The sequence below is a fragment of the Diplotaxodon limnothrissa genome, linkage group LG7 (assembly GCF_057381915.1).
Source record: "Diplotaxodon limnothrissa isolate DT_005_m linkage group LG7, D_limnothrissa_male_GT1.1, whole genome shotgun sequence".
NCBI lineage: Eukaryota > Metazoa > Chordata > Actinopteri > Cichliformes > Cichlidae > Diplotaxodon > Diplotaxodon limnothrissa.
Genome location: NC_140602.1, coordinates 39647770 through 39663853, shown reverse-complemented (window position 1 = coordinate 39663853; position 16084 = coordinate 39647770). Strand labels below are relative to the sequence as shown.

Below are 16084 nucleotides of genomic sequence, written 5' to 3'. Positions count from 1 at the left end.
TTAGCTTAGCCCGTAGCCCTCCGTGCCTACCTCGCCTTTGTTTACGATCTCGGCGCCGTCTGCGTGCACTTCCGCCCAGCCGGGGAGAGTGGGCAGCCTCCGGTGTTCTGGAGATCTCTGGGATGAGTCGGAGATCGGCGATAAAACTGTTGGAGTTGTGAGTCCAGATGTCCAGAAGCTCTTGTCTGCTGTAGGTCAGCAACGCACAGCAATTCTGGACGAATAATCCGGTTAAAAGTAGATAAAAAACCGCTAAATAGCAGATTCTGGAGAGACACTGAGCCTCGCGTTGTTCACGCGCCGCCATCTTGGAAAGAATTTGAGCATCAATACAAAGATACAATGCCTGAACACTACATATGTTACCCACTTGTAAGTGCCTGCACAAACACAATCATCTTTCCTGTGGCACACATGAACTCATACACCGAGTTCACAGACGTTATGACAACAGCTGTCACAATGGGGAGAGATTTCAGCCGTGTGTAGTTGACACTCATAGCATGCCATCACAAGTTATGCAGTATTGCACTGTATTTCTACTATTTGTCTAACCCTTTAAACCTATTTCAGTTCTTGGAACACAGAGTAAAAAAGTAAAAAATATTTACAGTTAGATTATTTTTCCACGTTGTTTCACTTACTTTTTGTTCTTATAATGTTAAAAACTATGTTGACAAAACAGAGGAACTCAGAAGACTGCATTCATAAAAACTTCTAAAAAGTCTAAGATTCAACTTGTTCGCAAATTAAATTCTGTAAGTCTGAAGAAGTTTAACTGAATTTTGTTTAAATATATTTTCTGCATATAAAGCATGTAGTACTATTTTGTTACTGAAATGTTTTCCACTGTGAATTGTAAATTTAGTGATATCCCAACTGTTTTGCTGAAAATAAATATTCTTACACTTGATGAATTGTTTTTTTCAGTCATTAAAATGATATCATTTAATTGTTTAGAGTATTTATTGACATGACATGTTAAACAAATTTAATCAACCCAGTTACAAAATCATCAGACAGTAGGCTCATTACCTCAGTCAATGCACTCTGGACTCATAACATTTATTCTTAAAACTGGGAAAGACCCTTTAGACCCAAGTGGTTACCGCCCTATATCTTTGCTGAATTCTGACCAAAAAATCTTGGCAAAGGTCTTAGCGGGCCGATTAAAAGCAGTAAAGGCGAAAATAATTCATGCAGACCAATCTGGTTTTGTTCCAAACCGCTATGGTTCAGATAATATTAGGCGGTTGGTTAATTTGCAAAATTATGTATATGATTCAGTATATCCAACAGTGGCCCTATCGCTGGATGCTGCAAAAGCTTTTGATTGTGTTGAGTGGGATTATCTGTTTAAGACATTAGAAAAGTTCGGTTTTGGTGATAATTTTATTAGGTGGATAAAGATATTATATGATTCGCCTTCAGCGCGAGTATTGACGAATGGGCTCATATCAGACCTATTCCTTTTACAGAGATCCACAAGACAGGGTTGTCCCCTTAGGTCTCTTTGTAATTGCTATAGAGCCTCTGGCACAAAAACTGAGAAATAATGTAAATATATTTGGAATTTCGATGGGTAATAGTCAACATAAGCTTCTATTATATGCAGATGATATGTTGTTACTTATGACCCAGCCTGGGAAGTCAATTCCAGCCCTATTAGAATGTATAGAAAGCTTTACGCTGCTTTCAGGGTATCGTGTCAACTGGGATAAATCAGAGGCAATGCCTATGTCAGGACACTGCCCCCATACTTTATTTAAACAGTGGGAGTTTCGGTGGTCCGTGAATGGTTTGAGGTATTTGAGGATACAAATTACCTCGGATTACACTAAGATGGTTCAAGCAAATATGGAGCCAATGATTGAAAGAATAAAAATGGAATTTGGTAGATGGTCCAGAGTGCGTCCCACAATATGGGGTAAAATTAGTTGTATTAAGATGATGACTGCACCCATGATCTTTTATATTTTATCTAATATTCCATTACACATTCCAGATAAGTATTTCAACGATCTAGACTTTTTGATCCGGCAGTTTCTTTGGGGTAGTTCACCACATCCTTTAAGTATTAGGAAACTTCAAGCGAGTGCAAAACAAGGAGGTTTTTCATTGCCTAATTTCCAATGGTATTATTGGGTGATGAACGTGAAACAACTTAGAGCTTGGTTACCTACTGCACCAGTTAAACCCATCTGGTCCCATATAGAGACGGAAGTTAATGGCGGTATTTCTCCTTGGAGGGAGCTGTTTGATACCAGTCATAAAACTACCCATCCTATAATTGCAAACGCGAAGACATTGTGGTGTAAATTACATAGGGCAGGTCGCTGGGACTTTATTAAATCCCCTTCGGCAACCTTATGGGGGAATAAAAGAATTTTAATTGGAGGGACATCGGTTGACTGGCTACAGTGGCGTAAAGCAGGCATCCTTAATGTATCAGATTTATTTGACTGTGGGACTAAATGTTTTTTAAGCTTTGATAAAATTGTGGAGTTATATAAGTTGAAGCGTAATCAATTCTGGAGATATGTCCAAATACATAGTTCATTATCGAAGTGGCTGGGAACCCCCTTGAGTTGTCCTGTGGGCAGCCCTGTGGAAGTCCTGCTCTCAAGATCACCCTTGGGTAAAGGCATTACCTCTAAGATTTATCACTTATTGCAAGAACGGTCAGCTGACCCTCTCCTTAAAGTTAAGGGCTACTGGGCCCAGGACATGGCATTGGACATATCTTCAGTTGAATGGGATTCATGTTTTCAAAGTGTTAATACTATGTATAAAGAAACAGGCAGTAGATTTATTCAACTTAAGATAATCCATAGGTGGCATCGAACACCGCAACAATTGTATAAATGGAACCTGGCCTCTACGGATGAATGTTGGAGATGTGATGGTCAAAATGCCTCGATTTTACATATCTTATGGAGCTGTTCGGCACTTCGAGATTGGTGGGAAAATATAATGGAGGTAATTTTCAGTGTTTTAAAAAGGAGATTTGGTATCTCACCAAAACTGTCCATACTTGGTATAACCACAGAACTTTCTGATGGAGATTTTTCTAGTTATACAAAAAGATGGATTATTCTGGCTCTTACTACGGCCAAACGGGTCCTACTAAGACATTGGCGGAAAAAGACCCCCCCCATGAAGAGTGGCTAAAGACAATGGCTAAGTTGGCGTCTTATGAAAAAGTGACTTATGGTTTATTAGATAAATTGCATCAATATGATTGTATTTGGTCCCCCTTTACAAGCTGGCTTTCTGTAACTTGAAGAACAGAAGAGTAATGATAGAGTGGTGGTGTGGGGATTGGTGTGCGAAGAAAGAATAGGATAACTTTCCTTTGTTTTTGTTTTTTTGTTTCTGTTGTTGTGTTTTGTTGTTGTTTGTTTTTGTTTGTTTGTTTTTTAAACTATTTATTTATGTAGTTATTCTTAAGTTCTGTTATTGAAGTTTAAAATGAAATAAATAAAAATTGTTGATGACACAAAATCATCAGACATGAGATGCTTAACTGAATGTGGCTACTTTAAACATTAAGTTATAAAAGGTAAAAACAGTATTTGATGCAATTAAAAAAGATACATTCATCAAATAATCTGAAAATACAGCCTAAGATTGATTGATTTGCTATTCTATCATTACAATACAAATAATGTGGTCAAATCCTATGAGAAAGGCTAACTGAGTGGGTTCTGTTGTGTTACTGAATGAACTATGATGTAGTTCAGCACTCTCTCATAAAGGTCTCTTCCGTTGTCAAAGGAGGGACTAAGAGGATGAATGGCTGCCCTCAGTCCTGCCATCTCCTCAGGCCCCAAAGGACACTGTATTGGTGGAAGAACTACACCACCACTCTCTGGTCTCGAATAGTCAAGGTCCAAAGAGAAATGTTCTTGAATGTCCTGAAAATTCACTTGCTTTTGTTATGAACAGTATAACTATAGTTTGCAGCAATTACAAAGTTATGTTAAAGTCTTTAAAAACAAAGACAGGTGCACATGTTAAATATATGCATGTCATGAATTTCAAGGTACAAAAACATAAGCGTTATAAAACATCTGTAATAGCACATTTTATAGTCGTACCTCAGTGTTTTCTGGTGCAGCCACAGGATTTTGACCCATGTATTTAAAAATAAATAAATAAACACATATTGAATTTGTGATGATTGATTTGGGTTTACAAGATATATATATATTAGGGGTGCAACGATACACAAAATTCACGGTTCGGTTCGGTTCGATACTTTGGTGTCACGGTTCGATATTTTTTCGATACAAAAAAAATGTTCATGCCTTTTTAATTTGTCATTTATTAAAATTATAAATATATATTTTAACTCAAAAGTACAGTTTTTAAATTTAACCCTAACCCTTGTGCGTGTTTTTTATTTTGACAGCGAATGCGCACCTGCGGACCACTTATGTGCAGCCCTGGTTATTTAGCTCGTCATATTGCAGCCACAGAAATTCTTTTGTCCTTGAAACCATAAAGCTGCACTTTCTTTTTGCCTTATAGTCTGATTTGTCATAACTTCTCCGTTTTGTGGTAAGCTTTTCTTTGGCTGTCACTTCTTCACCCTGACCTGTCTTATTTGGCTCAGCAGAACTAAAATATATATCGTGCTGCTTTTACACACGCACTCACATAAGCTCAGCGATTCTCTGCGCGATCAACCTCTCACATGTTTAAGCTTGCTGCGGGAGATTTCACTTGTCATGTTTGCATAGTAAGCTAACGATTAATAAGACGATGTCAGAGGAATTGGTGCACAAATTATCATCACTCACCAATCAGTACTGTCGCTCTCTATACACAGTTCACGCGATTGCAAAGTGAAAGCAAAAAAACAAGCGCAAATTCAAACGCGATTTCAATATGTCACATATTGACAGTGGCTCACCGATGCCAATGACATAATTACCCAGCTACATTTCTGAAAGAATGCAAAAGCATTGACATATATTTTTCCTTCCTACAATAGCCCGACGGGCAGGGAAGAGATTGATTTTGGTAGCCCGACTGAAAAAAATCGCTAGCCCCGGGACGTCGGGCTAGCGATATTGCGAGCCCTGTATCTGATTGAGGAATCACTCATCTTTGGAAAAGAGAGTTTATTACAGAGAAATGTCTCTTTCCAAAATAAAAGCTATACTATCCGCTTCTTCTGGGCTATATTCTCAGCAGCATAAGGAGAATCATGTGCTAACAGCTGTCTAAATGACTCGGCTAAAGTTAGTAGCATGCTTGTTGTTTTTGTCTTTGCACTAGGATGATGTCGGCGTAAATGTTCAGTCATATTCGTTGTGTTCCCACTAGTGCTTTCAGGTTAATCTCGTTGAAATGACCTTAACGCCACAACACGGCAAATCTCCGTTAACGAGCTACCGCCGATCGCCCCGTGCATGGGGCTAGACGGCCAACACGTTAACGAGCTAACTGCGCTAACACACTAGCTCCCACCCATGTAATTGAGCATTGCATGGCACATCCAACATACTGTTTTACTTTAGTCCATGACTCGCTTACCTTCAGGGTCATACGTCACATGAAAACCAAAATAATTCCAAACGCCAGATCTGAATGAGGGTGGGGGAGGTCCATGTTGCAAGGAGAGCTTAACTTCTGTCTTGCTAGCTTGCCCTGCGCTCTTCCTTCTGACGATGCTGTCTGTGTTGAGCGCTCAGTGGATCTGCGCTCGACAGTGCAGCCTAGGCGGAGTAGTCGAACGCAGATTCACTGAGCGCTCAACACAGACAGCATCGTCAGAAGGAAAGTTGATAAAATAAATTACAAATGTTGTATTGTTCGATACATATGCGTACCGAACCGAAAGCAGTGTATCGAACGGTTCAATATCGATACGAATATCGTTGCACCCCTAATATATATATATATATATGCTAAGTCCTATATATAACTTACCTTTGATTGTGAACACTTTTTCCTGAAATGTAGCTTGCTCTGCCACAACCACGAACAGTAAACTGTTAGGAGGTGGTGGGTAGGTGTATTGTTGTTGTTTGGGTTTTGTTTTCCTTTTCGTTATAGGTAGGCGAGGCGGGGCTTGATGGCATTCCGACACACCTGCGACGCATCGGACGTCATCAGTGAGCGCTTTTAGGGAGCAGAGTCACGGACGTCTGGTGTCGGAGTATTTTCGCTGTCACAAGTGGTAACGAGGTAGCACAGGCTGAATCTGTTGATTCTACACTGTGGAGCTGTATGTTTTAGGGATCCACGTTTTGACTGCTTCTCTTTTGTCTTAGCCTGTTCCATTGCCTGCCTGCCTACCTAGGATTTTGTGTTGGCTATTGTGGATCCGTGACGGAGTGCTACGTTCCATCAGGCTGCGGTCACTGCAGCAGCTGTGGTTTGTGTGTCAAGTAAGCTCTCCAACTCTCTCCGTCCACTTGTGTTTAACGCTCGGCTATCAACGGTACGCCGTAAACTCTGTTTTGTTCCTTGTTGTCAGGTAGCTCCGGTGCGTCACCTGCCTACCTGCATACCTCGGCTCCGTCTCATCTCCTCGGTGTTAATCTCCTGGCACATTTTTATCTATCACTGTATATAGCCCCTTCCCTTGTAAATATTCCCTACTCGTGTATATAAACTTGCATCACAAACTATTTGGTGTCCGTGTGTGTTTCTGCCACATAATCCATCCGTGTCAGTTTACCTAACATAAACATGCAATGAGCAATGCAAACATTTTCGACACCCTGGTCTCCTCTAACTCTGCATGACGAAATAGAATACAAACAAGTTTTCAGAAGGTTGACTAATAATATAGCATGTATCAAGGTTGTACATTACCTTAAAGGAAAGCCAAACTGTTCAACAGAGCTCACAAAGAAGCCTAATGCAGTTGATGCCTTGTTATTATTTCCAGCACCAAGGTAAATTATCTGGAAAATAATTTATGAATAAATGATTTTGTTTTGAAGAAACAAACACAATATCTAACAAACCAAGAACACCTGACAGTTATATACTTTGTTAAAGTAAAATAAAGACAACTCAACACTAATGAACGTAAATTTCTTGTCAAAGGAGTGGAAGAAGAATACGCCACTTTCTCTCTATGGGGTAGTTAATTAATTTTGAGAAAAAAAATTGTGATTGCAATGGAATTGTCATGGTCCTGGGCCATGTTGGCCCAGTGTTCTTAGTTTCCTTGTATGTTTGTATTTTGTTCCTTGCTTAGGCCATGTTTTCTGAGTTGCCCTGTTGTGTTGTTCCCTAAGTGTTTTCCCTTCATGGCTTTTACCCCCTGTGTGCCCCTCTGTGTATCTGTGAGCCCTCGTCTCTCCTTATGTTTTATTCCATGCTTCCCCTGCCCATTATGTCTAAGTTCTCCCCGTGCTCTCTCTTCCCCCTGTGTGCCCTCTATGTATTTATGAGCCCTCGTCTCCCTTTGTGGTTGTTTCATGTTTCCCCAGCCCGTTATGTCTGTGTTTTCCCCGTGCTCTCTCTCCTCCTGTCTGAACCTCTGTGCACTTCCTGTTTACTTTGTGACTCTCACGCCCGTACATGTCATGTTCAGTTCACCCCGCCCTGTCTCGTTATGATTATCAGTGTCACCTGTGTTCCCCGTGTGTTCCCACTTTCCTCGTTAACCCTCTGTGTATTTCTGTCTGCGTCTCCCTCTGTTCAGCGTGACGTCGTCCCTCATGCTGTGTGGATCTCCCTGTGTCTCTCTGTGAGTTCTTAGTTTGTGGTTTCCCAGTTTAGTTTGTATGTTTGTTCGGCCAGCAAATAAAGCTGAGTTTTGAGTTCATTCCCTCGTGCCTGTGAGTCCTGCATTTTGGGTCCTACTCCTGCCTGCCGCACAGCGATTCCTGACAGGAATATTGTTTACCTTTCGCGAATAGCCATCAATCCCAGCAAATATAACTATGCCAAAAAAACAAAAGCAAAATATGAAACACACGTCCAAGTATAACATTTGTCCACAAATCATAATTTATCAACTTGTTTGTTTCTTTGCTTACTAAACAGGATTTTTTTTTTACTTTGTAGAAATAGAAATTTACCTGGATCCTCTAACTGTTAACGTAAAATGCCTTATGCTCAAATCAGAAATGAAAATAGTTACAGTGTATCCAGAGTACTGAACATACAAACACGTACTGTATACAAACCTGATGAGTTTGTGGTTTGTATCTACATGGGCCAATGAGAGGGGACCTTTTACAGAGTACACTCTTCTTGCAACACAGCCGACAGATGCCATCCTTTCTAGGATTCCTGCAGCATCTACCCTATGCATCGATACAGACACTTGCTCCCATTTGACACGGTATCCCATGGCCTGCAGTTCCCCCATCATCATTCGATAGCCGATGTGTGGCAGTCTCATTCCAGCTCATCATCTGTGACACCCAGAAGCCGATCTATACTGGGAATGGAAATTTTCATTTTGATGAGGCTTTGCAAACATTCTTCTGATATGCTAAGTTTACATTGTCCTCTCGCTGTGTATACAACATCAACAAGAGAAGAATGTGGGTGTCTCTCTCCGTCTTGAAAATTTATCAGTCTCAAAAGATTGGATAAGGCATTAAGAATATCTTGTGGTACTGCTAAATTTACCAAATGACCGTATAAGTCTCAATTCATGACTGATGACATAATGCAAATAGTCCATATCTACAGGTCTGCGTTGTAGAGCTCCATGAAGCTTTGTTAGCAATCTTTCATAGAACTGCTTCCTTATTAATGTACCTGGAACAGAAATTGATACATTTGCTAAATGTGCACTAATGACATATTAATCTATGCATATGTACATGAACACAACAGGAAGATAAACAAATTAAATCATTTACATAAACAAGTACGTCCATTTCATAAGACTTTTAATGAATTTTAGTTTGAAATACATTTATGATTTAAAAATACTTAAAAATGCAAAATATGTAAAAACTTTTTGTCCAGATTGGAGCAGAATATTCATATTTAAAATTAATTTAGTTACAAATGGCTTGGCAAAGCACCCTTTTTCCACTGACAGACAGGCAACTATTTTGTTTTAACCCTTTAAAACCGGACAGAGCGGGCACGCTCCGTTTTGCGCAAACACTTTTAAATCCCGGTAGCACTGCAACCAGGTGAGCTAGCGCAATAATTTTTTTTGCATATGAAACCTGAGGAGTTGTACTTACATCTTATGCCATCAGCTTGTCCTAGGTCACAGTTTCCTTCCACATATAGCTTTGCAAAAACTGCATAAAAAGCACTTGCAGCAACAAAAACATAATATCCCAGAAACACGCTTTGCCGATCCGATCAGCTGTTCGTAACACTTCCTACGTTGGATTAGACGTCAGCACGAACTATTGCATGTCCGCCTTGACCTGCCCGAAACCGGAAGTGATGTCATTTTCGCGGAAATGTAGTTTTTTACCATCCGGGCCTCATGAGCCTATACTGGTGTTTTTAAAAGTTAAGTTTGACTTTATGACTTTCTGTGTCATTTCTGGGATGCTTAGGACTCATATTGCACTGCTGGAAATAGTTCATTTTGATGCATATGCTGCTTTTTTGCAAATTTGCATTATAATACTTATTTTCGTTTTTCCTGCAGTGTATAAAAATTGGTGTATTTCAAAAATAAAACTATGAAGGCACTCAAAATAAATTCCCTGTGGTGGGAAACTATTTTGTGCAACTTTTTTGTATTTACAGTTTTGAGGGATAAGCCTCTTAACCCTTTACAGCCGATCGGAGCGGGCACGCTCTGTTTTGCGTAACTATTTTAAAATCCCAGTAGCACTGCAACCACGTAAGCTAGCGCAATAATTTTTTTTGCATATGAAACTGGAGAAGTTGTACTTACATCTTATGCCATTAGCTTGCCCTAGGTCACGGTTTCCTTCCACATAAAGCTTTGCAAAAACTGCATAAAAAGCGCTTGATGGAACAAAAACATAATATTCCAGAAACACGCTTTACCGATTCGATCAGCTGTTCATAACACTTCCTACGTTGGAACAGACGTCAGCGCGAACTTTTGCATTTCCGCCATTACCTGCCCGGAACCGGAAGTGACGTCATTTTCGCGGAAATGTAGTCTTTTTTTACTATCAGGGCCTCAGGGCCTATACTCGTCTTTTTAAAAGTTATCTTTGACTTTATGACTTTCTGTGTCGTTTCTGGGATGCTTAGGACTCATATTGCACTGCTGGAAATAGTTTATTTTGATGCATATGCTGCTTTTTTGCAAATTTGCAGTATAATATTTATTTTCGTTTTTCCTGCAGTGTATAAAAATTGGTGTATTTCAAAAATAAAACTATGAAGACACTCAAAATAAATTTCCTGTGGTGGGAAACTATTTTGTGCAACTTTTTTGTATTTACAGTTTTGAGGGATAAGCCTCTTAAATTTCTCTAACTACAAGTATATGTTAAAAAAGCAAAAACGATTTTCAATTTTTTTGTAGTTTATTGCACTTTTTTGCAATTTATGTAATTACTATGCACTTAATGAATACATATTATTAAAATCTGGGCTATAATGGTTGTATTGATGTATAGCAACTTGAAATGCTCCCAAAAATGACTCCACAGCAGGTAAAAATATAATATAAGCTCTGGTGGACTTGGTTCTATGGTAGGTCTTAAAGGGTTAAATTTCTCTAACTAGAAATATATGTTAAAAAAACAAAAACAATTTTCAATTTTTTTGTAGTTTATTGCACTTTTTTGCAATTTATGTAAGTACTATGCACTTCATGCATACATATTATTACAATTTAGGCTGTAATGGTTATATTGATGTATAGTAACTTGAAATGCTCCCAAAAATGGCACTACAACATGTAAAAATGTAATATAAGCTCTGGCGGACTTGGTTCTATGGTAGGTCTTAAAGGGTTAAAGAGTACGGCATACAAAGATGTATAAAAAAAAACAGGTGACCTGCAAGACATTACTTCCAACCCTACACTTGTCTCACTGTTATGTGCCTGGAATCTGCCATTGCTTAATATGTTATCATCACCACTGGCCATCAGGAGTAAGGCTCTGGCATCCTTGTAGATACTTTTGCAGTTTGAACCTCAAAAACCTCCATTTCAAAGGTAAAGTGTTTGTTTATTCACAAAAGAGACAGGGGCATCACTGAATTTAGCAAATTTTAGCTGCCAGCTAGCTTGCTACAACGAATAGGCTAATGTTGGCATTTTACCACAACTTCACCAGATTTAGCTAATAAAAACTACACCTATGTCCAGTCGAGTGAAATAGCAAAGAAAGACGATGGAAAATGATTACTTACCTGCAGTTTAGAGGGTCCACTTGAACTTGATGCAGCCATTATTGAAAGAGGCAAAAAGAGAAAAATGGCAGCTTGGTCAGCACGAGCAAGGACTTTATAATGTATGCAAATTCATGCGGGTCGGAATCCCCGCCCCCTCAAGCGCGCCTCCGGACGCCAAAACAGTGCCAGCAGATTGAAACTGAAAAATGGTTTGAAACCGTAAAATGGATTGAAACCGAAAACTGGATTGAAACCGTAAAATGGACTGAAACCGAAAACTGGATTGAAACCGAAACATGGATTGAAACTGAAAAAAAAAAAAAAAAGTAAGCGAAAACAAAATAATTACAGTTTCAATTAATTGTTTTTCACTGTCGTATTTTTTTCGGTTTCAATATTTTTTTTGGTTTCGTTTCAAGGTGGCTGATTCCATAGCATGCGGAGTGAAGCGGAAAAAAGTGCAAGAGAAAGGTTTAAAAAAAAAAGACAAAAAAAACCCACGGCTCGCAATAAGGAGCTGGCTCGCGTCGTTCACGTCAAAGATCCGGCCCTAAGAGCCATTTCGTTTGCGACCGACACGTCACTATAAGACATCGAGGTAAGGAAGATTCTACTGCCACAACCCTCTTTCCTCAAACAGATCCATACAAAATAAATTCTGATTCCATACATGCGAGCCTTGTGCTTCACGCTGGGATGAGGGGGGAGGGGCGGTAGTTACATTAGGGACATCAGGAAAGGTATAGTAATCATTCACAACTATATTCAGTTGCAGATGATAAAGGATTCAGAAAGTTTATTCATGCAGGCCCATAGGACAGAGAATATGCATCTTTTTTTTCATATTTTAATTTATATTTAATTGTGTTGTGGTTTGCAGTGTTTTGTGTTGTTTCACTTTATATTTGTAAAAGGGAAAAGCTGAAAATTTAAATAGTTAAAAGTTGAAATGTGAATAGTTGGTTTTTGTATTATATGATTTATTTATTACATTTTATGTGGAGTGAATAAATAAAAGTATATTTACGGTGGCCCCTAGAGACAAAGCACGTACAAACTTCAAAACACGTAAAAACTCAGAAGCACATAAAAACTCAAAACACATACAAAACACAACAGAAGTGCTCCAGGGTGCTGGGCGCAGTGTTGAGCTTTTGTTACACAGGGTTTAATATGATACTATAACGTATTGGCCATTCTTCCAGAAATGCATTTGTGAGGTCAGACATTGTTAGATGAAAAGGCCTGGTTCACAGTCTCCACTCTAACTGACCCCAATAATGTACTTTTAGGTTGAGGTCAGGACTCTATGTAGGCCAGTCAAGTTCTTTCACACCAAACTCACCAATCCATTTTGTTATGGACTTTCTGCACTGGTGAGCCAAACTGTTCCCACAAATTTGGGAGCATGAAATTGTACATAATATCTTGGTATGGTGAAGCATTAAGAGTTCCTTTCACTGAAACTAAGGGCTTAGTCCAGCTCCTCAAGATCAGGCAATACCATAATTCCCTTTCAAACAAACTTTACACTTTGAACATTGCAATCAGACAAGTACCGTTCTACTGGCAACCACCAAACACAGACTCATCTATCTGATTGCCAGATAGAGAAGCATGACTTGTCACTGCAGAGAGCATGTCTGAACTGGTCTAGAGTCCAGTGGTGGTGTGCTTTACACCACTGCTTTGCCTTGCACTTGTAAGGTTGAATACAGGTGTTCAGTCATGGAAACCCATTCCATGAAGCTCTCTATGTACTGTTCTTGAGATAATTTGAAGGTCACATGAAGTATGTGGGCATGTTTGAGGTATGTAGAGATTGACTCTGCAGAAAGTTGGTGACTCCTATCTACTATTCTTCACTCAGTGATTTTACGTGGCTTACCACTTTGTGGGTGAGTTGCTGTTGTCCCTAATCACTTCCTCTTTGTTATACGATCACTAACAGGTACAATATTTAGAGAATGTTTATATTTCATGACTGGACTTGTTGACAGGTGGTATACTATCACGTTGGAATTCAATGAACTTCTGAGGGCAATCCATTATTTCACAAATGTTTGTAGAATCAGTCTGCATGCCTAGGTTTTGATTTTATGTGACCATGAAAATGACTGGAACACCTGAATGCAATGATTTGGATGGGTGAGTCTGTGTGCTGAGAGTTAGTGGAGACAACATGGTTGCATTCTAAAATGTCTGTGTGCGTGTGACAAGCATGTGTTTCCTTATCTGCAGGTGTGTTTATCTGGCCATTAATCATTGTAGCACCAAAGCACAGGAGATATGGATGGCTACCTTCTTTAGCCAGTCCTTGCTCCGATAACATTTTAATGTAGTAATCAGTGCAATCCATTTTTTCCAGTCCATGTGACTTACATGACTGACAACACTCATTGTATTTAGACATTCCAAGCAATCCAGTTAGAAGGATCATATACATAAATACTCAGTCTCTGGTAAATTTTACCTAACTTGTTACCAGTAGTGCTCAAGGTCAAGGGAGTGCACACACAGCTGAATCCCATTCTCTAGTTTATTTTTTATTTTAATATAGTGTGAAAGCAACAGTTATCAGTGAAAGTATACTCTCTTTGGCCAAAGTTTAGAACACAGCAAAAACAAGCAACGATTATAAGAGCAGTTACGTATTTGCGCAAAAGTCCACTAAACACACAGAACCGAGCCACAAACCCTCCCAACCCAGACTCTGGATAGTCACATTTTGGGGGATTTGATGAATTTGGACAGATTTCTAGAAATGAGAGCTGCTCCATCCAAAGTGGGATGGATGCCATCTCTCCTAACAAGACCAAGTTTCCTCCAGAAACTTTCCCAATTATCTATAAAGCCCACATTGTTTTTTTGGACACGACTCGGACAGCCAGTAATTTAAAGAGAACATGCGGCTCAAAATGTCACTAATGGTCCAATTGGGAAGGAGACCAGAGAAAACGACAGAGTCCAACTGTCAGGATTTGAAGGCGCCCTGACCGGTCGACCTGCCAGTGTGTATATTTGTGTGCGTGTGTATGTGTGTCTCTCCTATCGCCCTGTCTTCCCTTCCGGCTCCGCTGTCATGTGTTAGGAGGTAACTTAGCAACAGGCTATCTCCGACCCGGAAGTGCTGTCACCCGGAGCTACCGCACCTGCAATCAATCCACCAGCTGCTGCCAATCAACTACCATCTTCGGCAGGGCTACTTAATGGTGTGGCTGAGCGACAGACAGCGCTGGAGTATTGCACTAAGCCTGGTAGTGTTTTCGAACCGCTAGCGTTATTGAAGTATTGTCTGATCTACGTACTCATCTTGTTGTGTGTGTGTTCACCCAGGGATTGACGGAGGATTCACCGACACAAAGGAAGCACTTGGAGGAGAGACGGGCATTCACTACCACGCACGGGCTTACACAGAAGGAAGGACGCACTATCACCATTGTTGCACATTTGAACTGTTGTCACCTTGCTGCACTGTAAATAAACGCACTGTCTTCATTTCTGAGCTCCGCGGCTGAGTCCACTCATTAACAACCATGACAGAATACTCCAGCCAGCCATGGACTCAGCGGACTCAAACCCAGTTCAGCGAGAGCTCTCTGTTCAGGGCAAAGTTTTGGACCACCATGAGAGCATGATGAAACACATTATGACGGAACAAACGGCGATGCGACAGGTGCTTGCAAACATTCAAGGTATGTTACTCACTGCTCCTGGCACCTCAGCTAAGAATCCACAACCCACTCCGTCAGTAAGTGTGGCTGCAGCTTGCCCACTACCTCCTTCACCTCCACCACCTCCACCTAGGCGAGAACATACATTACCGGTTCCGGAGATGTTTGATGGAGATATAACAAAGAGTCGAGGCTTTCTGATGCAGTGTTCATTAATTTTCAGACAACAGACACAGGCTTACGGCTCAGATTGCGCGAAGATAACGCTTATGGTGGAATTAATGACTGGCCGAGTGCTGCAATGGGCACAAGCCGTTTTAAATGTTCAACCGAATATCTCCTACCAAGATTTTCTGACCAAGTTCCGATGTGTTTGATAAAGGAACAGATGCAGATGGCGCAGCTAATGGCGCAGCTAATCGTTTGTTTACCCTGAAGCAGGGATGTAAGAGTGTCGCGGATTTCTTCATTGACTTTTGGATCCTGGCTGAGGAGACGGGCTGGGTAGAAAACGCACTCCGGGGAGCCTTCCTGAACTGCCTAAACGAAGAAATCAAGCGTAAGTTAGCTACAAAAGAGCTACCTAAGTCTCTTAGCGCTTTAATTAATATGTGCATTCAACTAGATAATCATATGAAAGAGTTTGGGAGACAGGCAGGAGAAGGACGACGACCGGCAGGTGGTGCCAATATGCCTACCAGATTGCTTCCTTCTCAATGGAGAGAGGAAGAAGAAGACCCAGCGGAGGATGAGGAACAGCCGATGCAGCTGGGCCGGGCTCGGTTCGGTGCTTCCCATCGGAGGAGAAGACAGAGTGCTTCGTGTGTGGAAGAAGGGGACACTGGGCCGATAGCGAAGCGAGTAAAAGAATCCGCCCGCCAGTAGCTGTGGGAATACTGGCGGGTACTACAGCTAACTCTGTTCCCCATCTCAGTTGTCCGGCCAAGCTGATTTTTCATTCCCTAACTCACCCGTGTAGCGCGCTAATTGACTCTGGAGCTGAGCAGAGTTTGTTGGATGAATCGCTAGCTCATAAATTAGCCAAGAGCACCTGGCTGCAGCCACTGTGGAGCTCCACACTAACCGGATACACGTGACCTCCACAGTAACCGGAAACACGTAACTTCAGT

The 16084-nt window shown here is 40.6% G+C and overlaps 1 pseudogene; it reads right to left on the bottom strand.

Moving 5' to 3' along the window:
- On the bottom strand, positions 1-15752 carry LOC146628754 (uncharacterized; annotated as a pseudogene).
- Between the last annotated feature and the right edge of the window lie 332 nt (positions 15753-16084).